The sequence below is a fragment of the Corvus moneduloides genome, chromosome 28 (assembly GCF_009650955.1).
Source record: "Corvus moneduloides isolate bCorMon1 chromosome 28, bCorMon1.pri, whole genome shotgun sequence".
Lineage (NCBI taxonomy): Eukaryota > Metazoa > Chordata > Aves > Passeriformes > Corvidae > Corvus > Corvus moneduloides.
The window spans coordinates 4,411,164-4,427,066 of NC_045503.1; the positions used below are offsets into that span (position 1 = coordinate 4,411,164).

Below are 15,903 nucleotides of genomic sequence, written 5' to 3' on the forward strand. Positions count from 1 at the left end.
CCGCTCCGGTAACGCCCCGGAGCACCCCGGTGTGTTCCCCGTCCCCGGTAGTGCTTGAGGGGTCCCTCTGCCCCCCCCCGATGGGTGACCGGGGAGGGGTCGTGATCCTCCGGGAAGTGCCCGAGGGGTCCGGGAGGTGTCGGTGTTTCCTCCCCCGCCCCGGTAACTGCGGGGAGGACCTCCATATGCCACCACCCCGGTGGGTGAGCGGGGACCCCCCGTGTGCCCCCCCGGGTGGGTGACAGGGGCCCCGCGGTCTCGGTGCGGGGGTGGGCGCTCGGTGCCCCCCCGGGAGGTGACGGGAAGCTGCCGTCAGTCCCCGTAAGTGTCCGGGGAGGGGGGCGAAGGGACGTCGGTGCCCCCCCCCCCCCCCCCCCCCCCCCCGTTTCCCCGGTGAACGTGACGTGGGTTTCCAAAGCCGGGGGGGGGGCGGCGGGTCCATCCCCGGTGCTGCCATCCCGGACTGGGGAGGGTCCGTCCGTCGCTGTCCCCTCCCCGGGACACCCGGTTGTTCATCCCCCGCCCGGCCCGGTGCTCCCCTGCCGGGGGTGGGGGGGAGGCACGTTCAGGCTGTATTTTGAAATTTCCAGATTGTCTTTTCCGTGCCGTTTCCTTGAAATGCATCCAGAGAGCTTATTAGTCATGTAAATAGAGAATAATGGCCACGCTCGGCAGCTGGTGTTGGGATGGACCGGAGAGGGGTTCAAAACTGTCATTTTTAGTGTAATTTTATTTTTATTTTATTTTTTCTCTCTGCCTCTGATCCTGCGACAAGCATTTCTGTCTCCTCACCTTGCTGGGGGAAGCTGGGAGCCTAAACCCGTTTGTCATTAGGAGCGTCCTGCCTGCCAGCTTCTGTAGGATAAACCATATGTTGTCACAACACTATTTTTAATTTAGGGTGTTGGTTACATCACATCACTGAATTGGGCAATCTCTGTATGAGGACGAAGGTAATGACTGTACCAGGGTTTATCAACTTATATTTTAATGAGTGTTTATCAGCATTATGAGAAGTCAGGAGGAATAAGTGACTTGGGTAGACTGAATTATTAGCTTTTTTTTTTTCCCTCTGAAAAATGAAACAAATAATCCAAATAATTCTTTCCTATATATTGGGAAAGCCTTTTATTTTGGGGGAGGGAGAGTAGGAAGACTACAGGCAGCTGCGTTAAATATTTTGGGAAGCTATTCCGAGTCCGTGTCACACATGAATAGTGGTGTTTATTTTCTAAATGAAGTCTGGGCTCAGGATTGTTTGGTGGCCAACGGCCACTAATGAACTTTGCTTCCTTCACCGCCACCCAAAAGAGAAATAGTCGGAGGCTCCTGGTGATTAACTGGGCAGGAAGGGATAAGGGCAGAAGAGCTGCTTGTTTGTGTAGTGAATAACGCAACAATTAGTGGGCTATTAAACACATATGCTCATTCTGCATCGGTTCTATAAACAGTTTCCCCTGCTCGTTGAACGTCTCGGCTTCCTCGGAAGCACTCGGCCCCAGCCCTGCCAGGAGCCGCCTCCAACACACCTTTGCAGTGTGTGTTTGTCCAGTCCAGCTCCGCTTTAATTTTGGGCTGCAGCAGTTAAATGGAAAAAATTTGCTCAGGCTCCTTCTGTTCGGTTTGGTTTGAAAAGTGGTGGAACTGACGGCAGCGTTGTGTAATATGGATAATGGCCTGGAATCCAATCCTGCTGTTTGTGTTACCTGGCGTCCAACATGTGCAGTCTGACCTGTTTCAGGCACCGGGGTAGCACGTCCATGCGATTCCTGCGACAAGGCTCTGTCCCTCTGCCAGAACAGGCAGGGAAATGTCTTCAGTTCCTTGCTTGAGTTTGTTCTTGGTCTAATAATAATGTATTGGGATTACATAATCCAAAAATGATCACCCAGCCGGGCGAGCTGCCATTTGTTTGGAGTGTCCCTGGTGCCAGAGCAGTTGCAGGCTTGGTGTGGAGCTGCACCATGTGTGGATCAGGCAGCAGGGCTGTGGAGAAACAGAGATTTGTCTTCTTGGATCTCTGCTGAGCTGTGCTCTTGGTTTTCTGCTGAATTGCCTACATCCCGAGGAACAAAATGGTCACAGATCCGCATTCTGGATGGGGTTTGGAGCAATGTGGTTTAGTGGAAGGTGTCCCTGCTCATGAAAGGGATTTGAAACAGGTTGAGCTTTAAGGTGTCTCTCAGCCCAAACCATTCTGTGATTCTGTGTTGATCCCCAACTCTTGTGTTCCAGCAAGCTGTTCCTATATCATGTACAGAGGACGTGGAGCTGCTGCTGAGGAGCTCCAGCTCACAGGCTCCTCCTGATCCTGGGAACTGTTTCTTCAGTAGCTCACCTGAAAGAAATAGGAGGCTTAAAAAGAGAATTAGTACTGGCTTCACAGGGGACGCTGTGAGATGTCACCCAGCTGCTCCTTGTGAAACTTGCTGCCCCTGAAACTGTTTCCCCACAGTTGTGAAACCGAGAGCTCTGGCTACTGAGGGCTGAGCGGTGGGAAGTGTGTCCCAAGTTGGTTTGTCCACTGATGAAATGGAGCCAGTCTGGTGTGTTCACCTAAAACAACTCTGGGTTCTTCAGGGAGTGTAATTCTAGAGCAGCCTGCAGTTTGCTGCCTTCCTTTTGGGGGTGTGCACATGGTTAGGCATTCCCACTCCCCCCAAAATAAAAGTGGGGCATGGCCAAAGCCAGGTTGGATGGGGCTTGGAGCAACCTGATCTGGTAGAAGGTGCTCCTGCCCATGGCAAGAGGGTAGAACTGGATGGTCTTCAAGGTCTCTCCAACCCAAACCATTCTAGGATTAGATGATTCTATGACTTTTCCCTGTTACTTCTTGTCTGCCTCCAACTTTCTTGTCAAGGTACAAGGGAACTCCTCACACCCGTGCCTTGCTCTTTCATTCCTGTCTTTGGTGAGGAGATATTTTATCCATCCTCACCTAATCCCCTAATTACTCATCCTTTATTTTTCACACCTGTTTTTTTAGCAGCATCCTGGGTAAGCCCCAATCCTCCTGCACAATTCGAATGCCACACGGCAGACCCGAGTGTCCCTTGGCAGTCGCTCCGTCTCCCTTGCGGTGAAGGTGCTGACGGCACATAAACAGTGTTAGGGCTGTTCCTGGAACCCTTACCTGGGAATTTCCCAACTTCCACGTATTTCTTTAAAACCTCTCTGTGGCTGGGGTGGTTAAGGGGTGGTTGTTTGAGAATGAGCAACATGATGCAGTTGCACACCTTTCCCTATCACCTGTCACCTTATGTGTTGACCTAATGATGGAGGCCAGGCTCAACTCTGCTCTCAGCCCGGTTCTGCCTTGCCTGGTGGTTTTAGAAGGATATAAAGAAGGTTGTAGCATCCCTTGGCAATGCAGCTGAGCAGCATCTCCTGCTCCCGTTGTCCCTCTCTGCCCCTGCTACCCCGGAGTGTTTTGAACTGAAGCCACCGGTTGATTCACTGGTGAACTTTGGCAGATGCACAAATATTTATTGGGGACTGAGCTGAGATAACCAAAGCATGTTGTCCCTGTGAATTTTGGAACTGTGCTCTGATAGATGTGGCTTCCCAAATCATCTTCCCCATGCTGCTCTAAAACCGTGAGAGAAACAATCCCTTGAAAATGAGGGTTAACCCGAACCCTTGGATTTGCTGTTTATTGAAATAACTTTCCAGCCCTGGTTTTTGGAGCAGGTTGTGGAGATTCCTTCATCTTGCTGTGTTCAAAGCACGAAACACAAAATGAAGGCTGTGCTGTCATTACAGGGTCTTTAGGGTAATGCGTATTCGTGCTGACTTGAGAATTGAAAGCTGCTTGCAGGTGTCAGGAGGAGAAGAACAATCCGGCTTTCGAATCAAAATTCATTGAATTATCTCAAAGCTTTTTGCATCATTCCTCCTTCCCTGTAACCTGTTTTTTCCTGTCCTATTAATTCACTGATGCTGTAGTCCGTCAAAATTGAGGCTCTTACGACATCGGGAACATGAGTCGGTGACATGACTGAATGAATCAGAGGAGGCTGGAGAGGAAGCTCATTGCACACGTACGGCTCATCAGCAAAAATGGGACAGGATCTGCAGAACACCCTGAACTGCTCAACTCCTGCTCAATGTTCTTCACGTTGACCTGAATGTGGCACCTCCCATTGGAAGGAAGGGGACAAAGAGACACTGAACATTGTGCACAGGGAATGTTTTGGCCCGTGGCAGTTTCTTTTCAATTATTTAGGGAAGCTTTTTCTCTCGACCATATACCATTTGGATCTGCTCAAATTATAGATTCATCTCTATAGTTTTCAAACGGCATTGGAAGGAATTGTCTGTAATTTACATCTAAAGTGACGTACAGTTGCTATGGGATTCGGTGGCAAATTATAAACCCATTATGCTTTTTTTTTATACTGGTGGTAGCAGACTAAAGAACTAGGTCTAATTGGTGATGTGCCAAGGGAAAATAGAAAGTTTATGACAGAATCCTTGTGACTGAGGGTGCTTTTTACTTTTTTTTTTGATCAAACGTGATCTGCTTTCTATCAGCAAAACATACTCCAGCATTAATTGGAGAGGTTGAATTTGAATTAATAATTTTTGCTCTCTGACAGTACTGGGGGAAGCAAGCTAGAAGATTAACCCTTTATGTTATTTATATGGGGCTAGGTTCTTCTTTTTTTAATTTAAGTGGGATATTTCATCAGTTGCATCAATGGCAGCTGGATGTGGTAGTTGTGTTCATTACCCAGCAAGATGAAACCCATGCTCTTTTTCAGTATATTCTGATTTCTTATTCCACTTAAACAGCAGAAGGGAAAGCTATTATAATATCTTTTTAACTTCTATCTGAAGCATATCTGATCTGAAGAGTCTCTTCAGAGCAATGCGTCTCTCCAAGGACCCATGTCCTGCCTCGAGTGGCTCCTGCTGGTCAGCTCAGAGTGATCCTCCAACATCAGGGCTTTTCTGAACCTGTCTGAAGTGCTCTGTCCTGTTCAGTTGGTTTTTGTCACGGTGCAGCTTGGCAGAGGGCTGGTGGCTGTTGAAACAGTTCCCTTGCGTCGTGCCGGCTCTGTTGGGACAGCAGCAGCGCCTTTATTGCTGCCGAGGAAGGGGAGATTTTGTTGGAGGGAGCATTTGAGGTCTCGTTGGTAAATGGACGTGTTATCTCCCAAACAGTTTGCACATTTCAGACATTTAAACTCTGCCTGTAACTTGTAAGCAGAAACTTGTGAAGCGTCTCCAAATCCCTGGTGTTTGTGCATGTTGAAAAATGGGAAGGGACAGACTGCATGCGTCACTCCCGTACTAATTTGTGCCAGCTAATCCATGGGAGAAGAATACATTTTGGCTGACTTAGTGGTTTTGCTGCTAATGCACAAGAGAATGCGTTTGAATGGATGGAGTGACTGCACGGGTTTAGGTAGACTTTGAAGGGATACCCCGTGTCTGGGATCCTGTGCTGGATACCCTCATTTGGGATCACAGTCGTGTAATATCCTGGATTTGTTTGGATTTTGGGGAAGGAGAAGTGAGGGGGGGAGGAAAAGTGGTCGTCACTTAGCGTCACAACATGAGGAAGGTTGGGATCGAGTTACCTCTGAATAATGAAGGTTAATGCTGTTTCTGGAGGAACCATTATCTGCAGTGAACTTAATGCCCGTGAAAACACAGCCTAATAACCTGAACTGTGCTAACATTTCATCCGGGGTGGATACAGAGGAGGCATCACCAAAACTGGGCTTTGGCGTTCAACGTGCCTTAGCTTGACCTAGATGAATTATCCAGGAAAGGAGCTTGGATTTGCTGATAAGAGTTTCCTACAGTAGCTCGTGGGTTGCTTAGAAACATCCCATGTACATAAGGCAACTTTTTGCACACCCTGGTAACCCGGTACTGCTTTCTGACTGGAGATTTTGGTGGGTTTGGGGTTTTTTTCCAAGCATTTATATACTAAAGAGAGTTGCAGTTGGTTTGCTGAGTGGTGTGTGTATCCCTGCTGCACTGGGAGAGCAGACTTCCCAAAATCCAATCCTTTTTGCATTACAGTCTAGAAAAAACACTGCTCTGTGCACTTGGTTTCTCCTTTCTTTACATTGGACTAGTGCCTTTTTCTCATTTAAAGAAGCCAGCATTTGTTTAACTCAAAAAGAGGTCATTGCTGGTGAGCAGGGCTTGACTGAGCTGCCCACCTCCACCCACCTGGAGTCTTCCCTGGTCTGGTCCTGCCTGATCGTGGTTAACCCTCTGCTCTCTCTCTGTGCAGGCTTTTATGCAGGAGAGAGCGCTTCAGCCCAAATTTTTGTGGAAAACTGAGATATTTTTCCATTTGGGCTCCATTCTGTGCCGTTGGGTTTAATGGTAGACACAGACTTTGTCCTTCAGCTTCGTGTCGACACGTGATGCAGTTCAGCAGGTACCACAAAACTTCCTGAGAACAACCAGTTGCCTAAATCTTTGTAGTATTTAGATTTCATCAGCACAAACATCCTCTTGGCTACTTGGTGCTGTATTTTGAGTATATATGAGTTCAGCCATGCTTTGATAAGAGCAGCCACGTGACACCCAGGGCAGGTTCATATGGGATCAGTGATGAGAGGACAGGAACAGGTTTCCTGGAGGAATTGGGGCTGCCCCAGCCCTGGAAGTGTCCAAGGCCAGGTTGGCACAACCCAGGATGGTGGAAGGTATCCCTGCCCATGGCATGGGGTGGAATAAATTGAGTTTTGTGGTCCTTCCAACCCAAACCATTTTGTGATTTTATGACACTTTAAGCTGATTGTTGTTATTTAGCAAGAGCAGACGTGTGTTACTTAAAATCCTAACAAAAATCCCAGCAGGACGGAAGAAACTCCGGCTCAATCCATATCACTGTGCCCACAGGATCCATATTTTCTACAACTGAGGTGGAAGAACTAATTTAATCTTTCTTCTATATTCCTCCCCACTGAGGCCCATTCTGCGATGGGCTGCAATCAGTGCGTTATGTGCCAGTTGTGGTTATTTGAATCATATTTCCACATTTCAGTGTCTAGACTTTATGTTTGTGTGAGTTTTGTTGTACCTTTCCAGCTCCGGCGCTGATTTCAGTTGGTTTTGGCTCCTGGTTTCTATGAGAAAATCAAACGAGCTGTGTTTCTGCCTTTCCCAGTCCCCAAAAAAGAAGGGAACAAGGGAATGGGCAGAACTTAGTTTTATAAGCTCCTTTGCCACCATTTTTCTCTCTTTTGAGGGAATCTGTGTGTGGATGAGCCGAGTTCTGCCATTTGGTGACCAGCAGGTGAGAGCGAGGAGAAACCACTGATGGCTGGAGATAAATCTCTGCCTGCTTCTTGCACTGAGAGAACTCTGCTGTGAAAAAAGGGACGATCTCGATACAGGCCAGCAAGGCTGGAAAAAAGTGACTATGCACACATTTTTAGTAAAGAAACAACTTTATAATCCACAGAAGGAGAGCTTTCATTGAAAGTGAAGCAGCTTTTTAATTGCCTGCATGCACTGGGCTTCATTTTTCGCCAGCACTTGTGGCTGTTGAGGATGATGGATGTGGCTGTGTTAGTTCAGTGAATAGGAGGGCTGGTCTGTTTGTGATGCTCAGAGAAGTTGAGAATGACACAAAACCTGGATAACATGGACCTCACTGTGACCCGGAGGTAGAACTGCCTTCAGAATTGTTCGCAGTAATACTGCCTGGTGCAGAAAACAGTGTGGAAACCTGAGCCAAGGCTGTTTTCTCTGCTCCTGGTATATAATAATGTGTATTATGGCTAAATCAGTGAAAGGAAATAATGTTCCCAACTCGTTGTTAACCTGTAAAGCTTGCTGCCATCGAATGTGAAAGGCTTAAGTGCGGCTGAATAGCAAGAGAAATCTGAAATTTTCATAGGGAATGGAAAGAATAAAAGCTGTGGTTCCAGCTTCTCTCTGCAGCCCTGCCTGCGTGTCGGCTCCCTCTGCTCCCCCGGTGTTTGAGGTGACCCAGGGTGCTGCCAAAGCCGTGGCTTCACCTCTTCCAAGGAGCTGAGCAGTGTAAATTCTTCCGTTCCTTTCTGATCCAGGATTCAGTGGATGCTTTTCGGAGCCCGGCATGGGCGGAGTAGCAAGGAAGCAAATTTTTCCACCCTGCCTGAGCTTGGGCAAGTGGAAATTGTGCCTTGGAAGCCATATAAGGCCAGCGTGCCGGCTCTGGCTGGGCTCACCTTTCCACCAGGATGCTGGGGAAGGGAGCAGCCCTTGCTCCCAGGGAGAGTTTCAGGGCCTTTGAAGTGTTCCCTGTGTGTCTGACACTTGCCAGAGGGACGGTGTGGCCGCCCTGATTAGGTGGCAGCAGCTCATTAACTCCCTGACTTGTGGGGCTCCAGCACCCGGCCCCAAACGGAGGCGGAAATTCGTGATTCAGAGTGAAACTGCTGTAAAATGACGGAGCTGGGAAGGTCGGAGCCTCTGTCACAGGGTGTCTTCATTTCCTTCAGCAGTGTCTGAGGCAGATCCTGCTGACTGCAGGCAGTGCTGAGCAGGACTTTGCTCTGAAACGAGAGTTCCTGTGGCATTAAAATAGATTTTTAAAAAGCCTGGCGGCACCTGTTCCCACATCCAGGGATGTTCAGCCCTCAGAGCTGCCAGAGCCCCAATCGTGACCTCTGCTTTTGCTTCTCGCAGAATTAAGAACAACTTCTGCTCCCATAAATAGACCCTTAAGAAGTGCGTAGGAGCTCTGTGACCAATTTCTTTTGAAAAGTGCTCTCAGTGACACCTGTGGCTGTGACCTTGCTCGTGTTCCCACTCCGTGTCCTTGCAGGGCAGCTGTGTTTTGATGGGAGCCTGGTGGTCCTGGCCACAAGCTCTGCTTCCTTCTTTCCCATTTAATCAGCACTAACGAGAACCTTTGGTTATCTGTGTGTTTCGTGGGAAGCTGCTGGTGCTTTTCCTGCTGCAAATCCCAAATGCTTCCTGCCTCGTTGAGGTCCCCATTCCCTAACACCATTGAGGCGGCTAAGGGACAGCGTCTGAAAGCTTCTGTGTTCCTGACACATGTCACAGCTCCCCATCCTTGTTTTTATTCCAGAAATAAAGTGTGGTTTTCCAGAGGAGAACGATGCAGCCAAGTGAGTGCATTGTCACAAACCAGTTCTTCCAGCCTGGAGTCTTGGAGCTGGTGGAGAGTCCCAAAACACGCAGCTCCGCTAAGGAAGCGGCTTCGTGTTTAATCTTTGCAAATGTGGAAATGGGAAGAGGGAGGTAGTAATGGATAAAGTAAAACATATTTAACCTTTGTGGACGTAAATGGGATATCTTGGATCTGTTTGGAACAGGCGCTCGGGTTGACGCGGATCGCGGTGGTGATTAAAACCAACAGCAAACATTTTTCTGGTCATGAATTACGGACTTTGTTCTTAATGCGTTAAAATCCAGAACACTTTGGCGTTTCTTAACGTGAAGGGGGAGAAGAAATAGATTTACTACCTGGAAGGTTTGATGTTATAGTTCCAGGCATGTTTCCACAACCTTCCTGCAACCACTTGGAGCTGTACCTAATGTGGGTGCTGCCTGCATTGGGCTACAAGTTTGAGCTCTCTCATACAATTAAAGCCATTTAACTCCATGTAAAGGCCTTTTACTTGTCATTAAGCCTAAATTTACTGACGTGTGCAGCAGGAAGAAGCACATTTATCCTAACTCAGATGGGCTAAGAGAGCAAAACGTTCCAGCTAACTACAACTTGCCTTGATTGTTAAATTTAGACCAAAAATTCTGGTCAGACAATTAAGTGCCGGCTCAGTGGCCACACCACTTCTTTTGCATGTGTGAATTGGCTGAGCTGCCTCTGTCAGGCAAGAGAGATTCTCTGTCTGAATGTCTGAATTCTCTGGGGGTTTTTGGGCTCAGACCCGGGGAGTCTTCGCAGCACTGTGGTTGCTCTCTGTTTAGTCAGCAGCCCTGGTATGTTTTTCCTCTTCTTATCTGAAAATTTTTCATGTTTATTTTTGGAATTCGTTGTAACCTGAACTTTCTCAGGTGTCCTTGTGGAGAGCAAAGAAACATCTGACTTATTTTTTAGGTAGATTTTTGCCAGTTGAGAAGAGTGTGTTCTTTCTTTTACTGTTTGTCGCTTTATTTTTGGAGCAGGTTTGTTACCAACCAGCCTGGCAGTGCAAATAGAGAAGTAGCTGAAACAGTGCAGGTTCTGTGCTTCTTGCTGAAGTAAAGGCAGCACCTAATTTAACTTCTTTGGGCAACTGCCTTCACTTTTCTCCTGGAGAATACATCCCTGGAAGCTGGAGGAGGCTGTTAGCAGAGGGTATGTAACACAAGGTTCTATCATGGTAGGAAATTAGAGAGGTTCTCTTGCTCAGTGTTTTCAGGTGGGTTTTTTGTAGGCAGCTTCCCTCAGTGATAGAAAAAACCATGGAGTATTTGACTACTTTATTGCTTTCTCCCCTGTGAAGATGGTAGGAAATTTGGGTGACATCCCTGCTGAATTCTGAGTGTCTGTCAGGTTGTGTTCCCACTGTCCTGGTTGGCGCTGGAGAGCCTCTGCTTGCCTGGAGGCCAAAAGAATCTGTCTGAGCATCTTGCTTTAGCTTTTGGGGTTGGTCTGGCTCGTGAGGTGTTGCTGGTCGGATTTCTCTGGGATTCCTTCAGGATCCAGGCTCTGATTTTGGTTTATCACAGCCTCTTCCAGCAGCGCTGTCTGTGACTCCGTCAGGAACATCTGAAGATCATCTTCAGCAGAACTTTCTCAGGCTAGTAATTACTTTTCCCTTCAAGTGTCAATAGGATATAGCTGGGCACAAGGGAAAAAGAACTGGTCCAGGCTTGTTTTCCTGGGCTCAGCAGTGTGTCTGTGAGGTGAGATTTGCTCCGGGATGGTTGAACGAGTTTGTCAATCTGATCTCTCAATTGTCTTTCTATATTTTTCCCTTGCAAGAAAAGGAGTAAAGCCCTGTGGAAGATAAGGATCGTTCTGATGTTTCAGCAGCTCATTTAAGCCACCTTATGAGCACATAGGCAAGTGAATCAGCCCTGGTGTCTTAATACGTCCTAAAATAAATTAGACTTTCGTAAGCAAATTTGGTGGGTTTGAACTGCTGTATTTTCATTAAAAGATTGCAGTGGAGAAAACGCTCTTTAAAATTCAGCCTCGGGGTTGTGTTGTTCATTAACTGATAGTCACTCCTGTTTACCTTGTGTGATAAGTCCCACGTTAAGAGTGGCCAACAGTGCTGATGCCGTCACAGCTGCCCTTCAGAGAGAATTGCCTTTTTTTTTTTTTTTTTTTTATGGCTTGCTTTACTGACAGGTGGGGGCTTTTTTGGAGCTCAAATAAATGCAGACAGCCACGATGTACCTCTCCTAATCATGGAAAGCCACTTGTTTGGTTCTTTTTTCCCCCCCATGTTCTTAGCAGCTTGGTAACGCTGTTGTCGGTACAAAGGTCATTTAAAAATCTGACATGTCAGCCCAGCAACATACTGCTTCTTAATGAGGCTTAAAACCAGCGTGGAGCTGCCTGGTGGAAATAAATTTCGAGCTGCAGAATAGAGGGAGACATGTGAACAGCTTACTGGGATGGGATCACCTGGCTGTCCTTGCACCAGCCCCCCCCTCCCCGCTTCACTCAGAAGCCCTGGGTACTTGCAGTTCTCTTGCATAAAGGGGTTTAATTTTTCCTCTTGTTATTCAAATGAGCACAGGTGTTTGACAGCACATTTGTGTTCTCAGAAGAAAAGCAACGAAAATACCTCCTGAAATCCAGGCAGGATGGCTTTAAAATGATTCCTTCCTGTGCTTGAGGCTTTCTCTCCTCCTCACCTTGGCTTCCTGCTGCCCCATTGAGGAGGTCCTGCAACACCTCTGACTTCACCCCCACCTGGCTAAAACCCTCCTGTCCCTCCTCCTCCCCAGGATGTCACTTGCCATTGAACCCAAGCTCTTGAACCTCCCTGTTCTTGGTGACGCTCCCTCAGTCCTTTGAATGTCTGAAGGCTTTTCCTCTAATCCTGCTCCCCAGCACTACTGGAATTTCAGCACCTTCAGCCTCGCCTCAGTCTCTTCGGCTCTTTGACTGTTCCCCAGTGAAAACTAGGTCAGAAACAACTGTCAGCTTCTGATATTTCACTATTCCTGTTTTATAAGTTGTAACCCAGTGTTGCTGTGTTTAATCGCTTGCTTTAATTTTCACGTATTAAATGTCTCAGCTCGCTCTGTGGGAGCAGCCTGACACAGTAAAACTGCTCCAAATAACATCTTGGCTGTAAAAGCCGTGTTACCTTGATTGGGGCTGAAAAGGTGAATTATCTTTTTTGTTACATATAATGCTGGAGATGCCAAACTGACAGATTTTTCCACCAGCTCTCTCTTAACTGTACGTTTGCTGGCAGTTTTGGAGCTGTAATTAGCCAGCTTCTCTTGGTGCCTGTGTGGCTTTTTAACCTGATGGGTGAAAGAAAAATAGCTTAAAAACAATAATAATAATTGGAAACCTGCAGATTGGTGAGGAACACAGCAATGCAGGTATATTGGAAGGCATTTAAGAGATTGATTTTTAACTGAGTTGTAGCTGACTGGACCCATTCAACGTTTTTATAAAACTATTCTTGGAATGGTGCTTGAAGTCTGAGCTGAGGTGCCTCAGTGGTCAGTGAAATCCACCTGGTGTAATTCAGGAGTATCCTTCTTCCTTTCTCTTAGGCAGACTTGGAGCCAGCCAGTGTTGGAATACTTGGGCATTCCAGCATAAATGGGATTTAAATGAATCCTTACTTTTCAGTCTAACTTAAAGGTTGTGGTTTTAAAATTCTGCCTGAGCTGTTGTCTCTGAAAAGTTTTCCAAGTTGTTTAGTAAGCTATTCTTAATACACTTTAATTTTCTTCTTTCATGTGTCTCCTGCTGTTCTGTGGTTGTTTCCAAGGATCTCAGTCAAGGCACAGGGTGGGATTGTTGGGGTGTCTGTGCAGGGCCAGGAGTTGTACTTTGATGTTCCTTGTGAGGAATCCCTTCCAACTCAGGATGTTCAGTGATTCTGTGACTTTTCTAGGATTTAAGGATCCCTGGTTTGCAGGTACCAGTGTGATCCAGCTCTTGCTTTCCATCTGGGAAACATGAGCTGTGTTTGACAGGTGGAGGAGTTGGAACCAGAGGTGAAATGCTTTATTTAAGGAAAACTTCTGGAGGGGCCAGTGGAACAAATCTCAGCCCTAGATGTGGTTCTGTTGTCACTTCCCATCACTTTTGTGGCCATCAGCCTCAGATGGAGGAGCTTGGATGTCTTAATCAGTTCTGGAAGCTTTATTTATACAAGATGGGGATGAGGGGGAGTTAAGATGTGCTATCGTGACACTCTTTTCTGTATTAATTTGGGAAACGTTTTCTTCTGGCAGTTGGGGGTTTTGTACAGTGCAAAAAGCAAAATACTTGTAGTAGATACACTTGATACAGCTGGTCCTGGAAAAGCTTTTAATTGTTTTACCCTCTGAGGGTGAGTTTTTCAGCCACATCTTAGGTCTGACCAACACTGTGAGAATTTTTGTGCTTTACAGTCATGAAAGAATTGTCCATAAGCAGCTTTTGTAAGGTAGCAGTTCAGAAAAAAACATTAACTCTTGTCTCGGGCTAAGAATTATGATTTGATGACACTGTTTCTTGAAAGATGCTTGGCTGGGAAACCTTTGTGTTATGTTTTTGTAGCGAGATGAGAACCGGAGGTGGTTTTGTGCAGTGGTACAAGATCTCCCTGAATTCTGACCCACAGAGCAGTTCAGGAGAGCAGACAAATGTGTGAAGTTTGAAACAAGAGGAGATTTAGAGAGAATATAACTGGCCAGAAGAGCAGGTGAGTGCTCGTGGTGGATGTTGTGCTGTGAGCAGCAGAAACAGGGAGGTTGCATCCTGCAGGGCTGGATCCCCTCTCTGTGGGGGTCTGGATGCATCTGGGCCAGGCCAGTGCACATCAGCCAATTTCTGCTTCCCATTCCCCAGGGAAAGGAAATCTTGGGTCTTCCTGAGATTTAATAACGCATTCTCAGTCTTTTCAGTGAAATTTATAAAAATAATGATTTTTCACTTGCATCCACATATCAAATCTGAACCTGTTGAGGGGGGATATGGTCAGGAATAGAAACCCTGGGCAGCTGCTGTGGTTCTTTTTGGGCAACCAGACCCCAAATGCCTCCCATCCTCAGATTCCCCAGAGCTGATTTCCTTGTCAAAACAACCCCAAAGCTGTATTGCTGCATTGCTTCAGAAAGGCTAAAATCAGGGAAAAGTGCCTTCTCCTAGAGGGACAACAGTGAGCCAAGCAATTTCCACGATGGAAATTTGTTTTCCTTGTCATTTCCACAAGGTTTTGGGGTTGTTGCAGAGGTGGCCACATCTCCAGCACCTCGACATGAGCAAACTTCCCTCTTGTGCCAGAGGAAGCACAGAAGGCTTCATTCAAGGTGTCTTGTTCGACAGGAATGACTCTTAAAATATTAATCTGAGAGCATCTAACTCCCCTGAATTCTTGGCCCATAATGAGAGAATCCCTCAGGGAAAACCAGCACTGCTGGTCACCTTTAGCAGAGTTGGGAATTTTGGATGATTCAATTTCCTTGTGCCAGTTTTGTTGTTGTGGTGGTTTTTTTTTTTTTTCCCCTCAGTCCTTTCCCAATTTAACAGGATCATCTGATAACTCTGATAAAATGCTGCTGCAAAAACAAGCAGTGTTGCATGCAAGAGATGATTACCCAGGGAATTTTGGGCATGGATGTCTTAATGGGATTCAGGTCTCTCCGAATTGTCTTGCGTTGCAAATGTGTGCAGATGCTGCAGATACTGCTGAACTTCTCTTAGAGGAATATTTAATATTATATTTAATAGTATTTCAAATATAGGAAGGCAGAACAGGAAACTTCATTCTGCGGTAGTGTTTTTTTGTTGAAAACTGTGCTTCAAAGCAAATCCACGTGTTTGCAAAACACATCTAAAGGTTTGCTTTCCTTTGCCTGCACTTTAGAAATACCAATATTTACCTTCCTTTTTTCTACCCTGTCTTTAATTTACTGTAACTGCTCAAAGCCAGGCAGTGCTGCTCTGCAAGAGAGGAACAGACTCAGGCCATAGCAGCAGACTTAAATTCAAAATTAATTTTATTTAAACCACTATTTTCCTCCTGTATAAGCAACCCATTCTAGATTTGCTACTTTTAATAAGGGGGTGAGCGTTGGGATTTGTTCATTTAGCTCTTCCCCAAATTAGTTGCAAGTCATAAAACAATAGGACTTATTTCTAGGTTTGTGCTTGATTTTTAAATTTTTTTTGCAATGAATTTGCCAGCACAGCGTTATCTTTGTAGGAGAGCTTTGGGAAATGTTGTTGCAACTTGTTTTATGTTTTCCCACTTTTACCTTTTATTGCTTTTAGTTGGAGTTAGAGGAGAAAAATCCCTTCGGGACAAAGGGTGATAAAAAGAAGAGTTAGTGCAGAATTTTGCTGATTTCTGGTGTGCTTGTGGAAAAGGGAGAGGAATCCTTGAACCTCTGCCTTGGGGAGAACAGGGCAAGACTGAAATAAAGGTACAGGTGTTTGAATGGACAGTTTGGATTCAAGAATGCAGCACTGACTAATAAAATTAAAATAGCTCTGAGGGCTGCTGGTTCTTGGTGTCAGGGAGGGTCTGGAACACCCTTTTGGAGTGAGTAACGGATGCAGAAAATCCACTCAAACAAAATGAAACTTCCTTTTCAGGGAGATGCAGTAATTGTATCAAAACTGGGTGGTTTTTTTTTTTTTTTACTTGGAGGAAGGAAACTCCTGGGTTATTACACTATAAAATGGGCACTGTGTTCTGTGACTTAGTAATTCTTCCATTATAGACATTTTTAATTGATTGTGACTGCTTTGATCAGTTCTAAACACTGGAAGCTGCACAGGGA

The 15,903-nt window shown here is 46.2% G+C and overlaps 1 protein-coding gene across 1 annotated transcript in view; it reads left to right on the forward strand.

Annotated features, from left to right (window-relative positions):
- The window catches only part of ELL (elongation factor for RNA polymerase II), a 53,587-nt gene that overhangs the window by 495 nt on the left and 37,189 nt on the right, over positions 1 to 15,903 (forward strand). The gene's annotated exons all lie outside the window — the stretch shown is intronic.